Source organism: Ailuropoda melanoleuca, chromosome 15 (genome assembly GCF_002007445.2).
Source record: "Ailuropoda melanoleuca isolate Jingjing chromosome 15, ASM200744v2, whole genome shotgun sequence".
Taxonomy (NCBI): domain Eukaryota; kingdom Metazoa; phylum Chordata; class Mammalia; order Carnivora; family Ursidae; genus Ailuropoda; species Ailuropoda melanoleuca.
This window is the reverse complement of record NC_048232.1, coordinates 46,686,484-46,702,719: the sequence shown is the minus strand read 5'-3', so window position 1 is coordinate 46,702,719 and position 16,236 is coordinate 46,686,484. Positions and strand designations below refer to the sequence as shown.

Genomic DNA, 16,236 nt, shown 5'->3' with positions numbered 1-16,236 from the left:
GAGGGAATGGGAACAGCAAGAGCAAAGGCCCTGAGACAGGAATGTGACTGGTGTGTTTGAGACATGGCAAGCAGACCTGTGGGGCTGGAGGAGAGTAAGTTAGTGAGACAGGAAAAGGAGTGGGATCCGAAAGATAATGTGGAGCCAATATTGTATAAGGTTTTGTAGGTCTTTTTAAGAACTTTGCATTTATTCTGAGAGTGATGAAAAGCCACTGGAGAGTTTTGAGTTGAAGGAATGACAATCTGTTGTGAGTTCTAGAGAAATCCTTGTGGTGGATTTGATGAGAATTCACATAAGGATAAAGGAGAAAGAACAGTTTTGAGGCAATTGAAATAGTCCCTGCAAGAGATGACTAGGATGGTAGCAGTAGAAGTGGTGAGAAGAGATTTGATTTGCTAATTGTACTTGGGGTATGAGTGAGAAACCTCAAGGTTGATTCCAGATTTTGATCTGAGCAGCTAGCTGGATGAAGTTGACATTTATTGAGATAGCAAGACTTTTGTTCATATTGCTGATTGTTAAGAATATGTGGTCAAAGAATTGATCATTATATTTGGCAATGTGGAGGTCACTAATGGCCTCACATGATCAGGCTCAGTAGATGTTGGAGGCAAAAGCCTAATTGGAGAGGGTTCAAGAATGAATGGGAAGAGAGCAGTAGTAACTGGAGCATACAGGCAAATATTTCTAATGTTTTTTCTGTAAAGGTGGTAGAAAAATGGATATTACCCAGAAGAAGATGTTGGATTAAAAGATGGCTTGGTAGTTGGGGGTGGGGGGGGTGGGGAGTAGATTGGAGTTAATTATATGCTGATGGGAACGATCCAGTCAGGGAGAAAACCTTGATGCATGAGAGAATGGGAAGAGTTTTTGCAATTATGTCCTAGAATGGGTGTGAGAGGATGGGTTCTAGAAGTAAAGGGATGGGCCTTGGGTTGAGGACAGACAATTCATCTGTAGGAACCAGGAGGAAGATGGTTAAGTGGGTATATGTGGTAGTGGGTGCTTGTGAACATTTTCTCCCAATTGTTTCTATTTTCTCAGTGAAAATAGGAAGTAAGGTCACTAACTAAGTGGGTAAGAAGGTATTGAAGGTTTGAGGAAAAAAGTAAAATATATTCTATAATACTCTAAAAGGATGAGTAAATAGAAAATGGAAATGTTGGGCTTTAAGATTATTGGGCCTAAGTGCCCACATGATATTAGTAGACACAAATTTAAAGTTTTTCTGGAGCCACTCTATGCCATGTGGATGCAGGCCCAGAGTAGTTGGAGAGTTGGATTTAATAGGATTAAGGTTCAGGCAACTGCAATGGAGGGAGAGTGAGGAATGGAAGATAAAGGGTATCAGCAAGAGAGCAATGGTAAATATGTACAGTGGAATCAAGACTGAATAAGCAGGAAAATAAGGATATGAGAGTTAAAGACAGTGAAAATGAGGTAGATTTAATAGATTGTAGGTCCCTGAAAAGTTGAAGAAATATTATTGTTTAATATTAGTTATTGAAATGAAGGTATTGTATTTTTAAGGCACCATGAATCCCAGAAAATTGTGGCTCTTGTGTCGCAGTAGCTAATACATTCCTCTTTGCTCCAGAACTCAAATATACATATATCCTTTCCTATTCTGTCACTTACTAAGAATTCACATTTAATTCCACTGACCACCCCCCTCAACTTTAATATATAGTATGAAATTTCTGTACCATAATGAATCCATTCTTTGGACTTTATTTTATTCCAGCACTCTTCCTAATTTTTCCTAGCCATGACTGACACCAGGCTTTCCACCAAGATTCCATTTTCATAGCAAACTTCATCAACATAAGCCCTCAGCTTACAGAATGAGGTGGAGGAATTGGTATGATTGTATCAATTAGTGCTGAAAACTCATTCATAATTTAAAAACTGTAACCAAGTTAGACATAGACAATATCTACCTCAATTCAATAAAGAACATCTTTTAAAAACCTATAGAAATCATTCCTAATGGTAAAAGATGAATACTTTCCCCTAAATTAGGGAATAAAGCAAAGATTCATTTCTCACCTCTCCCATTCAACGTAGTATTAGAAGTTCTAGCCACTGCAATAAGGCAAGAAAAGGAAAGAAAGGGCATACAAATTGGAGAGGAATAAATAAAACTATCTCTGTTTGCAGATGACATGATTGTCTATTTTAAAAATATCAAGGATTCTACAAAAACAAAACTCCTAGAACCTAAAAAATTATTTCAGCAAGATCACGGGATAAAAGATCTACACACAGAAATCAATGTCATTTCCATATAGTAACAACATATGAAAATGAAAATTAAAACACATTAATAATCACTCCAAAGAAAATGAAATACTTAGGTATAAATTTTACAATACATGCACACTGTCTATATGCTGAAAAATGCAAATGCTGAGAAAAGAAGTCAACAGTCTAAATAGAGAGACATACCATGTTCATAGCCTGGAAAACTCAACATACTAAAGATATCAGTTCCTCCAAATGTATCTGTAGGCCTAATGCAATTCCATTAAGTAAATGTGAATTAAACCACAATTAGCTATCACTATATACCTATCATAATGGCTAAAATTAAAACACCAAATGCTGTCAAGGATATAGAGAAACTGGATCACTCATACATAGTTAATGGTAATGTAAAGTTGTTGTGCTATCCTGGAAAACAGTTTGGCAGTTTAAAAAATAGTTAAACATGTGGTTACCATGCACAGTAATTCTACTCTCCAGCATTTATCTCAGAGAAATGGAAATTTATATTTGCACAAAAACCTGTATTTGAGTGTTCATAAGAGTGTTATTCACAGTAGCCAAAAATTGGAAACAATCCAAAAGTCTTGAGTGAATAGTCAAACAAACTGGTACATCCATACTATGGACTAGAACTCAGCAATAAAAAGAATGAACTATTCATATACGCAACAGCTAGGATGAATCTCCAGGGAATTATGCTGGGTGAAAAGAAATTATTCCCAAGAGATTATATACTATATAATTCTATTTCTGTAACATTCATTAAATGATAAAATTATGTAAATGAAGAACTTCTTAGAGGTTTCTAGGAGTTACATAGAGCAGTAAGAGTGAGTAGAAGGAAAGTGGGTATAGTTATATAAGGGATCCTGGTGGTGATGGAACCGTTTCATATCCTGACTTCTGATGGTCTCATGAATCTACACATGACAAAATTACATAGAATTAAGTACACACACACCACGCACATAACACACAGACACACTCTCAAATGAGTGTTAAACTGATGAAATCTGCATAAGGTCAATGAATTGCATTCAATGTCAGTTTTCCAGTCCTGATATTATACTATAGTTAACCAAGATATTAACACTGGGGGAAGCTGGGTGGTGAATATACAGGATCTTTCTGAATTGTTTCTGTATAGCTGCATGCGACTCTCAATTACCTCAAATTAAAAAGTTAAATAAATTATACAAACACAGAGAGGGAGAGAGAACAAGAGAGAAGGCTTTCTTGTGAAGAATAGGTAATTCAAGCAATCCTAAACTTTCGAAAAGAAGCAATCAAAATCAAACAATTTTAAATCTGTAACATATAAAAGTTAAACACCATTTTGGGCAAAAATGAAAAGTAAAAACAGGAGCATACATTGTTAGCTTTAACATTAATCTTTTAGACTATCTCTGGTCTTTTCTCTGTCCAAAGGAAAAAAAACCTCTTCAGATGCACTCTGAAGCCTTTCTTAGACTGAGAAGCCTCTGATACCTTTCTAAGCAGCTTAGTGTCAGACATTCTTTGAGTCTGTTTATAACTTATTAGAAAAAAAATTGTAAGTTGCTTTCTCACCACAACACAATGAATTCTCATTTTATCCAGTTCCTGGTTACTCTGTGATCTTTAGCATAACAGAGAAACACTTTTCAGTCCCTTACAATCTATAAAAACAAAATTTAGATGAGAGGAAGAGTCCTCAAAGCTGGACTGTCAAACCCCCACTCCAGTGTGATCTTCCGACCATCTTCAGCAGCCTTTCACGGATTTTAGCCACGCCTGACATTTCTACATTCTAACCTGCTAGCATCTAATCTCCCTCATCCCTGAACTTCTCTAACACTTATTACCTATACTACTGTGTTGACTTTAAATGAAGGCGTATTTATATGCAATAAAACAGCATTCATTTTAAGTGTAAGCTGATGCATGTTGGAAAATTAATTCACCTCTCTGTAACCATCATAATTAAATTACGGAACATTTCCATCGCCCCAAGTTCCCTTGGCCTCTTTCTCCACGTCTCAGTCTCAGGCAACCATTATTTTGTGTTCTATCACTATGGATTAGTTTTCCTATTCCAGAATTTTACTGAAATGGAAGCAGAAGGTGTATATTCTTTAGGGTCTGGCTTATTTGACTCAACATAATGTTTCTGATTTTATCTATGCAATTGTGTGTATTAGTATTTGCTCATTTTCATTCTATTGTGTATATATACAGTTAGACTGAATAAACACATATATATACAGAGAGAGAGAGAGTTGTCCGTTCACATATTGATAGCCATTTGGATTGTTTTTAGTTTCAGACTATTACAAATACAACTACTATGAATAGCCATGTACATGTCTTTGTATGGGGTCATATGCTTTTACTTCTCTTGGTTAAATACCTATGAGTGGAATGCCTCCTAGGATCCAATGGTAGGTATATATTTAACTTTATAAGGAACTGCCAGACTATTTCACATTGACAACATATGAGAATTACAGTTGTTCCACATTCTTGCTAATACTTGTTTAGTCTTTTTAATTTTAGCGCTTTTTGTAGGTATGTAGTGGAATATCATGTGGTTCTAAGTTGCATTTTCCTGATGAGGAATAATGTTAAAAATCTTTATCTGTGCTTATTAACCTTCATGTATCTTCTTTAATGAAGTGTCTGCTCAAGTCTTTTTTCATTTTTTTTAAAGATTTTATTTATTTATTTGACAGAGATAGAGACAGCCAGCAAGAGAGGGAACACAAGCAGGGGGAGTGGGAGAGGAAGAAGCAGGCTCCCAGCAGAGGAGCCTGATGTGGGGCTCGATCCCAGAACGCCAGGATCATGCCCTGAGCAGAAGGCAGACGCTTAACGACTGTGCCACCCAGGAGCCCCCTTTTTTCATTTTTTAATTGAATTGTTTGTCTTACTGAGTTCATGTATTCTTGATAAAATCCTTTGTCAGGTACACAAATTGTGAATATTATCTCCCAATCCATGGCTTAGTATTTCATTTTTCTTAAGAATGTCTTCTGAAGATCATAAGTTTCCATTTTAATAAGATCCAATTTATCATTTTTAAAATTTTATGATTGGTGCTTTTAGTGTCTTTTTTATGAAATTCTTGCCTGCCCCAAGGCCATGGAGATTTTTTCCTATATTTTTGTCTGGAGGTTTTATAGTTTTATTTTTTATGCTTAAGTCAATAATATATTCCAATTCTCTTTTGATTTAAAAATAATAATAAAAGCCAGAACTCGCCTCCCTGTCTTCATTAATATTAAACTTATTTAAATTGAATTTATTAGTGACTCGGTGTTTTATTTTAAAACCCCAAGAATTACTATCAATGTAGTAAATAAGAACAGTAATCTCTAGTAATGAGGGTTTCAAATATATAAACTGCTTAGTTTCTTAGCAAAAATACCATGTTTCACGTGTACCAAGGTAAAATCACTAACCATAAGAATTTCCTCCTTAATTATGTTCTTCTCAAGTACTATGTCCCTGCTTCTCCTTTTACTCTCAGAAAGATCTCAATAGATCTATCTTATAAGGAAAAGTGACCAAAGGAGAGAGGGCTCAGTAAAAATTCCACCTCCTCTCATACTCGAGAGTTGGGAAAATTACTACACAGTCAGTATATTCTAAACCTGCTCTCACCCTCCTTTTTCTTCCCTTGTACCCTGGTATATTTCCAATGATTTATGCTCTAAAATGGATTGGCCTCAGGAGACATGAGAGGGAGTTTTATAATGACTTAGGAAAAGCATTTTGTAATGTTAATTCATTTTTTTCTGTAAGTAATGTGAAAACACATATGAATAAGCATTTCACTCTTTGATTTTAATATCTAATTCCATATATATATATACACACACACACATACACCACACATATATATACACATACAAATACACACAGAGAGATAACCAGTGGTCTGTACCTAATGAAAATGAGGTTCCAAGACACTATCGCAATGTCTGTAATTCCGAAACAGTGATTCTTGAAATTGCTCTGGCCCATTCTCCACACAAAATAACCCTGGTCTACACAATATGGCCTAATACTATGTTATGTAATTTTGTCTTTTAAATGTTTCTGTGCTTATATGTTTTTCAGTACAATCCCAAAATAGATTATGAGTGTCTACAAAGAGAAGAACACCATGCTATGTTCTATAGCAGTGATCTTGAACTCTGGCTGCATGTTAAAATAACCTAGGGAGTATTGATAAAATACCAATGGCCAGGCCTACCCGATTGAATTGAATCAAGATCTCTGGGGCTGAGACTCAAGGTAAACCAAAGGATTCTCATGTTCAGGCAGATGGAGAGCCATGGTTCTAGATTAATGGTTTTAAAGTGAGGTCTCTGAGACCCTTTCAGGGGGTCTATAATGTTAAATGGCAAAACTTTCCCCCAAACTGCTATATGATTACTGAATAGAACTTTTGGCACGCAATATATACATTTTGATATATTGAATTGAGTTAATCATGATTTTGCTTTTCATCCAACTTAATATGGTGCTTTTGAAACAAGATATTCTTTGTCAGTAAAAGAATTGACAACAAAACAACAAATGTTCCGGTACTTTCCATTTTACTCAAAGGTTTAGAATAAGAAAACAAATTATTATTTTCAAGTTCACTCTTCTCTGCTTATAGAAGCAATTTGGTGGAAAAGTTTCAAAAGCACCACCTTAATATAAAGAAGAAAATAACTTTTCTAACACTTAATAACAAAGTGTTAGAAACTAACCAAAAGCAGGAGGAATGGAATGGAAGGTGAGGTGATTATTCTGTTGGCCCTTCAGGGAGTGTCTTGGGTTTATGTTCTTGCCAGAAGCAATATCTAGCTATTTATGTTAAGCAAGTCAGCTGCTTGAGGTGAAAGCAAGCAGGCTTGAGGAAGACTGCTCTATACACTTCATCAAAAAAGATGAAGACAAAAATAGAAAAGAGGAAATGATCCAAAAAAGAAAACTGGAAAATATGTTTTTTAGGAGTCAGAGGGGAATCAAAAGCCATATCCAAATAATACTGAGCAGATAAATATGGCCTAAGGGAAAAAGAACAGCAACTTAGTATCACTGGGACTCAAATTAAGTGCATGCCTCTTCTCCCAGAGTAATGCACCAGAAGTCAGAGAAAGGCAAATTTAAATATTTACAAGAAATCATTCTTTGTTATTTGATTGGCAAAATATTATAAAAGTTGCTTATATGCATTTTGGGGAAGGTATAAGGAAACACATATTTCTTCCATTGTTATTTGAATGTTAAAATGGCACAGTTTTTGGAGGATAATATCCATTAAAAGTTAACATCACTTTGACCAAGTAATTTCACAAGAATCTATTCTTGAAAAATAATCAAACATGAGCACAAAGATACAGTCACAAGAATGCTCTTTGCAATATTATTTGTGACTGAGACTAAGCACTGAAAACCTCTTACATGGCCATCAAAATGGGCAGGGTTAAATATAGCATGGTACTTTGTATCTTGTTGTAGTTAAGAATAATAAAGTGGATCAAAAAAATATATACTATGCCCCAATTATATACCTCAACTCAATGTGTGTGTGTCTCTGTGCATGAATTTAAAGACATAGAAAAAAAATTAAATAATTTCCTACATTGGTTCATGTAATGTGGGAAAAGGTATTGAATAGATAAATAGATATAAGGACATATACATGTATTTCTACATATATGAATATACCCAAATCAGTAAAAGTGGACTTTTTAAAGAGAAAGCAATACCCTGCTGCTTTTTGTAAGGGTCAGAGAAGGGAAAATTCCCACAGAAGAGACTTGGGAATCTTCTAAAGAGACTATAAAGTCATAGAGAGAAAACAAGGATTTGTAGCATTTTGGACTGTGGGATAGTGGAGTGCTTTCGTTGTGTTTTCTCTCTGAATGTTGGAGTATGGGAGGAAATAGTATGTAGGAAGTGAGTAGCTGGAGACGGATATAGATAAAGATATAAACTCTTTTGGATTTCTAAACATAGTGAATTAGGAATGTATTCACGTCACCCAATTGGTGAGATATTGACCCACACACTATCTGACTTTTTCAATAGGAATTTATATGGAATAAGATGAGTTGGAAAAAAGAAATATCCAGATAAAATTTGACAATTTTTCCCTTTTTTTTTTAAAGATTTTATTTATTTATTTGACAGAGAGAGAGCCAGCCAGCGAGAGAGGGAACACGAGCAGGGGGAGTGGGAGAGGAAGAAGCAGGCTCCCAGCGGAATAGGGAGCCCAATGCAGGGCTCGATCCCAGAATCCTGGGATCACGCCTTGAGCCAAAGGCAGACGCTTCAGGACTGAGCCACCCAGGCGCCCTTGACAATTCTTACTTTAAAGGATCAGTTTCTCCTGCACTCTATGAAACAATTTTTTAAATTATAAATACCTTTCCTATTTTGGGGTTAAGGTCTAAAAATGTTATTATATATATAAATGGTTGCAAAGGATATAATTTCTTGTGTATTTTAAATAATGACACTTTTAAATAGAACTCTTCCATCGTGTTTAATGTGAGTCAAATGAATCTAAATGCCATAATAATTCAAAGAATACATGAAATGTTCTTCTCTGTCATTCTTAAATCATTCCTTTTTCTATCTGAATGTACATTTTCATTCCCCAGTCCCAAAGAATTTGATCTTAATGCAATATATTGTTATGCTTAAAAGTCTTATTGATCAACTTGTCATATTCTCTTTATTAAAATATGTATATAAATTAAAATTTTAATTTTCAAAAATTTTATGGGACCATTGAGTATGACAGCCTTTCTTCTGGACTAAATTATCATTAAAATAGCTTTTAGTACATAATCAATCAAAACATAAATATATTAAAAATTCTTAGAATTAGTAAACATAAAAGTATAATTTTATTGAGAATTCCCCCCTTACTGAAATTAAGGTGCTCTTTATTTTTCAGTGAGTTCATGTATCCATGGATGATTACTACTTTTATCTATAATGAGAGGTCAGTGGAAATTAACAGCCAAAAGAAGAGACATATTAGACCACCATTAGGAGCTGGACTTAAAAATAGTGTTGTTAAATGTACCATTTACGGTAGAATTCACAATGTGTTTCTATTAAATTACCCAACTCTAATACCATATCCCTTGGAAAAGCTCATTTACCTCGAGTTATGTGTGCCCCCATTTGAAAATCAGCTATAGAATATATCAGGATGACATAAAATGACGCCAAGTGTCCAATAGGTCACATGAGAAAGTCACTAAGAGAAGGATCAATAACATCATAGTCTCACATAAATATACCAATGTGCAAGCAATAGATAATAAGTAAATCTAATAACAGAGGTGATAAATAGAGCCTCATCCTGAACACTACAGCTGAGTAAATGATGTGAAATGATGGAAAACTATAATGTATTCCAAATAGAGATATTTGAAGGAAGGCAGCATAGGACTTTATGTCATTCGTCCCGTATACACCTAATTTTGGTAGCATACTGAGAGGCAGTTAGAAAAATATCCCAGAAATCATGAATTAAAATGATACTATTATTAAAATATACCCCAGACAACAAAACCAGTTAGAAGAATTTGATGATATTTTTTGCAAATTGTAAATCTTAAAGAAGCCCCAATAAATAGCATTTCTCTTTCCCACCATCGCTTCTAGTGTAATCCCTGAATTAGGAAAATGAGGCCAGTTATTTACAGGCAATGATGGTTTTAAAGGAGGCTTACATCAGCTTATGACAAGGATGAGCAAAGGAAAATTTAACCTTTCTGTGGACATGTTCCCTCCTAAGTGAAATAAGGGGAAAGCTGAAATAAACATTCCCATTTGCTCTTGCCAAATTCTCCAGTCCAAAACCTCCCAGGGACAAAGTAAGTAAATAGAGCAGAGAGACCCATAGTTTATTACTTTAGCTCCCTATATGAAAAAGATCAGGAGTAGGAAATAAATATTCCCCATTAATATAGATTATAAAACAGGCAAAGAGAGAGGAGAAGATAATAATTATGAAATTAGCTATCTGGACATTTTGCTGGAAATCTTACTTTCCTCTTAAATAAATTGTGAGGTTTTTAATTGCACCTGCTAATATTTTCAACCCTCAGAAAGAAAATGAAATAGTAGTTGAAACTAAAGTTATTACTTCTTTCTCTTTTTTTTAATTTAAAATTTGAGTATGGAATACAAGTATATCAAAATTCACAAGATAACAAAGGGTAAACTGTGAAAAGTAGATCTGAATGATGTTTAATGAGAAAGGAAGAAATAATAGATATGGAGTGCATCCCATGTGCCAGCCACTGTTTTAGGTGCTGAAGATTCAAGAGTGAATCCGGTAGACAAAATCCCTGCCCTGTTGGAGCTCATCCTGTGGGGGAAGATAGAGAATAAACAATGTATGATGGTAATAAGTACAACGGAGAAAAATTAAGACAGATAAGGGAGACAGGTACACTGGAGGTAGATGGTAAAATTTCACACACTTTTGGGTAGAGACCCAAAGGGAGTAAGAACAAGCATTATGGAGATCTGGAAAGAAAGGCATTTCAGGTAGATGGATCGTTAAGTAAAAAGACCCTGCAGGAGCTCACTGACTAAGTGTGAGATCAGCATAAAGTCCACAAGGCTAGAGTGAAGTGAATGAGGGAAGAGAGCTGGAGATGATAAGGCCAGAGAGGTGGCAGTGTTCTGATTTGAACTTTCACTCTGAGTGAGCAGGTACACCACTGGAGGATTGTGAACAGACGAGTAACATAATCTTACTTCTTAGAAGGACCATGCTGGTTTCTATTTAAAATAGAGACAGTTTCAATAATACAGGCCATAGATGACAGCAGCATGAATTCAAGTAGAGATATAGAAGACAGTGCAATGGGTGCATTTGGATCATGGATGGTTTTTGAATGTAGGAACAATAGATGTGAAATGTGAAAGAAGGAACCAAAAATAAATTCAAAGTTTTGACCCATGTAACTTGAAGGACTGAGCTGTCATTTACTAAGGTGAGAAAGACTACAGAATAAGCTTATTTGAAGAGAAATTGAAGAATTTGATTTTAGACATATTAAGTAAGTTTGAGGTCCCTATTAGACTTCCATGTAGAACTATTGAATAGCAGATGGACATATGAGTCTGGGATTCAGTGCTCTTCAATAGAAATATAATGCAAGTCACATATGCAATTTTAAATTTTCTAGTAGCTGAATTTTAAAAAGTTAAAAGAAACAAGTGAAGTTTATTTTAGTAGTATGTTTATTTTGTAGGAAATATTATCTTTTCAACATGTAATTACAGTAAAAATTAATGAGATACTTTACCTTCTTTAAAAACAAAACTAAGTTTTCATGATCTGGTGTATATTTTGCACTTCATAGCACAGTCTCAATTCAAAATAGCCGCGTTTTAAATGTTCAATAGCCACATGTGACTGATGGCTATATTGTTGGGCAGCATGGGTTTAAAAACACAGATGACTACAGAGGAAATGGAAAAGTTCAAATAAAAAAAAACTTGAATGAATTATAGAAAGAATAATACTGTACTTTAAGATACTTTTGGCAAAAAGTAAAAGCCTCACACCACAAACCTCAAACAAGCTTAGAGGAAAGTATGTAACAGCCATTAGAGCAAGTCCTAAAGTGGGGCAAACGCAATCATGTCATCAAAGACCCAGGTTCTTTCCATGTTTTTACAACACCATCTGTGTGTTGCCTTATCTGGTAGAAAATGGCAGCGTTAGTCCCAGATGTCACATCTTGATACAACAGCATTCAGGAATAAAATGAAGCATTTCTTCTTCTGTGTCTCTCTTAGTAAGAAAACTTTCCCAAGAGACCCACCCTCCCCATAGGATTCATTTCACATCTCATTGGCCAAAGTTGAGTTAAATGCTATTCTTTAGTCACTGTTAAGAAGTGGATATGGGGAGTTCCAATTCTGGATAAGATGAAGTAGGCATTTTCCAACCTACCTAGAATAATTAAACCAGGAAAATATTAAATGGAACAGATATTTGAGGATTCTTAAAAGTGAACATCAGCATACAGATTTGGGAAGAAGATAGGGATTCAAATCACCCCTGAATCAACAGTGAGTATTTCTTTTTCTTCCTCCAGTACCCCACAGCCTGGTTTCAAGGTAGGCCAAAAACCAGATGTACACATTCGTGTGGATAGATCTCAAGAGGAAGCCCTCTAGTCCAATCTCAAGGAGCACAGAAGTCTACTGGCAGCAACTATCATTTCAGCAGAAGCCCACAAGCACCTAAAACTCCAAGGAAGAGAAACTTTCCTCTCTGACCAAAGGAGCTGTGGTCCCAAGAATGTGGCAAGAACTTCTGTTGTTTTCTGTTGTTTTTTCTCTCTGTGTACTGATGACAATAGATGACTACAAACTCTCTAAAGAGTTGGTGCAAGTTTTGGTTTGGTCCTGAAGTTGGGTGCAGGTGCAAGAGCTGTATGACAGAGCAGAGTGAATAAAACCTCAGCTTTCCAGACAGAGGACCATAAAAGGGAGCCACAGGAACCGTAAACTATAGAGGAGCTAATGGAGAGGAAAGAGCTCAAGAAAGCAACATTATAGGGTTATTTATGAATTCCTGGGCTCATCCTGGAGCTGCACATACATGGATCTAATCCTAAATGGTATATTAAATACTTTGATAACTGAAATGAGAGACAAAACCCTCCCAGGTCCCAAACTGGCCACTGGATGTGGGACAAATCCACATAGTTCAGCAAAGGTTTTGAAATAAAACTGAATTAAAGCCACAACTCATAGCTGACTGGAACTAATGGCTTGAACTCCAATAGGTCATTTGACTGCTAAACAAAAATATTAACAATGTCCATAATATTTAAATAAGACCCAAAGTCTCATAACCTTATATTCAAAATGCCTAAGTTAAATCCAAAATAACTCAATATATAAAGAACCAGAAAAATCTCAACCTACATGGGAAAAGATGATCAACAGATGCCAATACTGAGATGACAGAAATTTTGAAACTGTCTTACAAAGACAGGTAGCTAGTACAAAAATGTTCAACAAGTAATGAATGAATGGAAAGATAGTAAGTCTCAGCAATGAAATAGAAAATGTAAAGAAGACCAAACAGAATCCTTATAACTAAAAAATACAATAACTAAAATTTACAACTCACTGGATATTCTCAATAGCTGAATGGATACGACAGAGGCAAGATTCAGTGAACTTAAGGACAAACTAATAGAATCATCCAATCTGAGCAACAGAGAGAAAAACTTTTGAAAACCCGAACAGGGCCTCAGAGATCTGTGAGACAATACCAAAAGGTAAATATTCATTTCATCAAAATCCCAGAAGAAAAACGTTACAGTGCAGAGCATAATATTTGAAAAACTAATGGCTAAAAATTCCTGTTTGGTAAAAGGTATAAACTTACAGTAGATTCCAGAAACTTGGTGTATCCCGAACAGGAGAAAAGTCATTAGTATCTTCATATCCATGCTCATACACATCGCACTCATACTACTGAAGACTAAAGAAGAGAATCTTGAAAGAAGTCAGAGAAAAATGACACATTATTTATAGTAGAACAATAATTAAAATGACTGAGGACTTCTTATCAAAAATCAAAACGACTAGAAGGAAATAGAACAACACTTTTTAAGTGCTGAAACAAATATCTGTCAACCCAGAATTCTATATCCAATGAAAATATCAGAAATGAAGATGAAATAGGCATTCTTGGCTGAAGAAAAATTAAGAAAATTCATTGCCACTAGACCTGCAGTAAAAGAATCGCCAATGGAAGTTATTCAGATAGAAGGGAAATGATAACCAAAGTAAATTTGGAATATCATTTATAAAGAAAGCGCATCGGAAACAGTAAATATATTGGTAAATATAATTTACTACTTGCTTCTTCAGTTCTTTAAAATACAATTGATAGTTGAAAACATATTATTACACTATAGGTTTTCAATAATGAGGTATATATGAAATCATATTACAGACAGGTAAGATAAAACCACCTATACTGTGTCGTAAGATGTATATATTCTGCTTGAACTAGTTAAGTATTGATTTTAAATAAACTGAAAAAAGTTAAGTATGCATATTATAATGCCTCCATTAGATCATCCACTAAAAAAGAAAATGTAAACGAGGATATATATTTAAAATTAAAATGGTATCCTAAAACAATGTTCAGATAACCCAGGCAGGAAAAGGGAAACAGAGGAATGGAAAACAGAGAAAACTAACAGAAAAAAAAAAAATGGTATATACCTCTAACCAAATATATCAATATTTATATTAAATGTTAATGGCCTAAATGTGTAGACTAAAAGAGAGTGTTAGAATGGACTTAAACTGTCTAATTCAACTATGTGCTGTCCATAAGAAATTCACATCAAATATAATGCTACAGATACATTAACAGTTTTTAAAAAGACAGAAACTAAAATAAAATAAGATAAAAGGACAGAAACAAAAAATATACTATGCAAACACTAGTCAAAAAAGCTGGTAGCACTTTATTAGTATCAGACAAATTAAACCTCAGAGTAGAATAAATTAACAAGGTAAAAGAGAAACATTACATAATGATGAGAAGAATGACTAATTAGGATATAACAAACAAAAAATGTGCATATATAATAAGAGAGATTAAAAATACATGAATAAAAATGACAGAATTGAAAGGAAAATAGACAAATCCACACTTACAGATGAAAAGTTCAAAACTCATTTCTCAGAAATTGATAGAATTAGTAGACTGTAAATCAAAAAGTATATGTAAGAACTGAATAATACCACAACAAACTAGACTAGTCAGCACTTACAGAACACTCTACTCAATGACATCAGAACACGTCATTTTCAATTAGACATAGACTATCACCAAAATAGACCATATCGAGGATAAAATAACAATACAACTTTACCAAATGTTAAGAATTAAAATCTTACAAAGTACTTTTCTGATCGTAATGGAATTAAAGTAGAAATCAATAAAGATGATGGGAAAATCCACAAGCACTGGAAATTAAACAATATACTTCTAAGTAATTCATGATTCAAAAAGAAATTCTCAAGTGAAAAGAGAAAATATTTTTACCTTACTGAAAAATATCGACATATCAAAAAACCTGGGATGCTCCTAAGTGATGTGTTTTTTTTTTTAAGATTTTATTTATTAATTTGAGAGAGCAAGAGACAGAGAAAGCATGAGCAGAGGGGAGAGGCAGAGGGAGAAGCAGACTTCCCGCTGAGCAGGGAGCCCAATGCAGGGCTTGATGCAGGGCTAGATGCAGGACTTGATCCCAGGACCCCTGGGATCATGACCTGAGCTGAAGGCAGACACTTAACCAACTGAGCCACCCAGGCACCTACTCCTAAGCAGTGTTTAGAGGGAAATTTATAGCAACAAATTCTCATATTAGAAAAGCAGAAAGGCTTTAAATCAATAATCTAGCTTCTAACTTAATAAACTAAAAACAAAATTTAAAGTAAAGCCAATCAATGCAAGCAGAAGAAAGGAAATAATAAGAGCAAATATCAATGACTTTGATAACAGAAAAACAAGAGAGACAACCAAATCAAAAGCAAATTCTTTGAAAAGGTCAATAAAATTGATATAACTCTACAAAGGCTGACATAAAAAGAGAGAAAGAAGACATTAGTTATCAGGAATGAGAAAAATCAGGAATGCAATTTCAGGATATCAGGAATGATAAAACAGATAATACCTCCAGACATAGAAAATATAAGGGAATAATGAACACTTTTATAAGTAATAACAAATTAAGTAATCCTATGACTATTTAAGAAATTAAATTCATAGTTAAACTCCTTATAAGAAAATAATCTTTAACCCACATGGTTTTATCAGTCAATTATACCAAACATTAAAGAAGAAATAATACCACCAATTCTAAAGTCTTCTAGAAAATCCTAGAGGAAGTAATACTTCACAAC

General features: G+C 34.5%; 1 long non-coding RNA gene across 1 annotated transcript in view; it reads left to right on the top strand.

Moving 5' to 3' along the window:
• Nucleotides 1–13,034, top strand: part of LOC117796399 — a 29,774-nt gene extending 16,740 nt beyond the window's left edge. Inside the window, exons 3-4 of the long non-coding RNA XR_004620883.1 lie at nucleotides 6,373–6,549; nucleotides 12,390–13,034. This is a non-coding gene — a long non-coding RNA (uncharacterized LOC117796399). The remainder of the gene's footprint in view (nucleotides 1–6,372; nucleotides 6,550–12,389) is intronic.
• The last annotated feature ends 3,202 nt before the right edge of the window (nucleotides 13,035–16,236 follow it).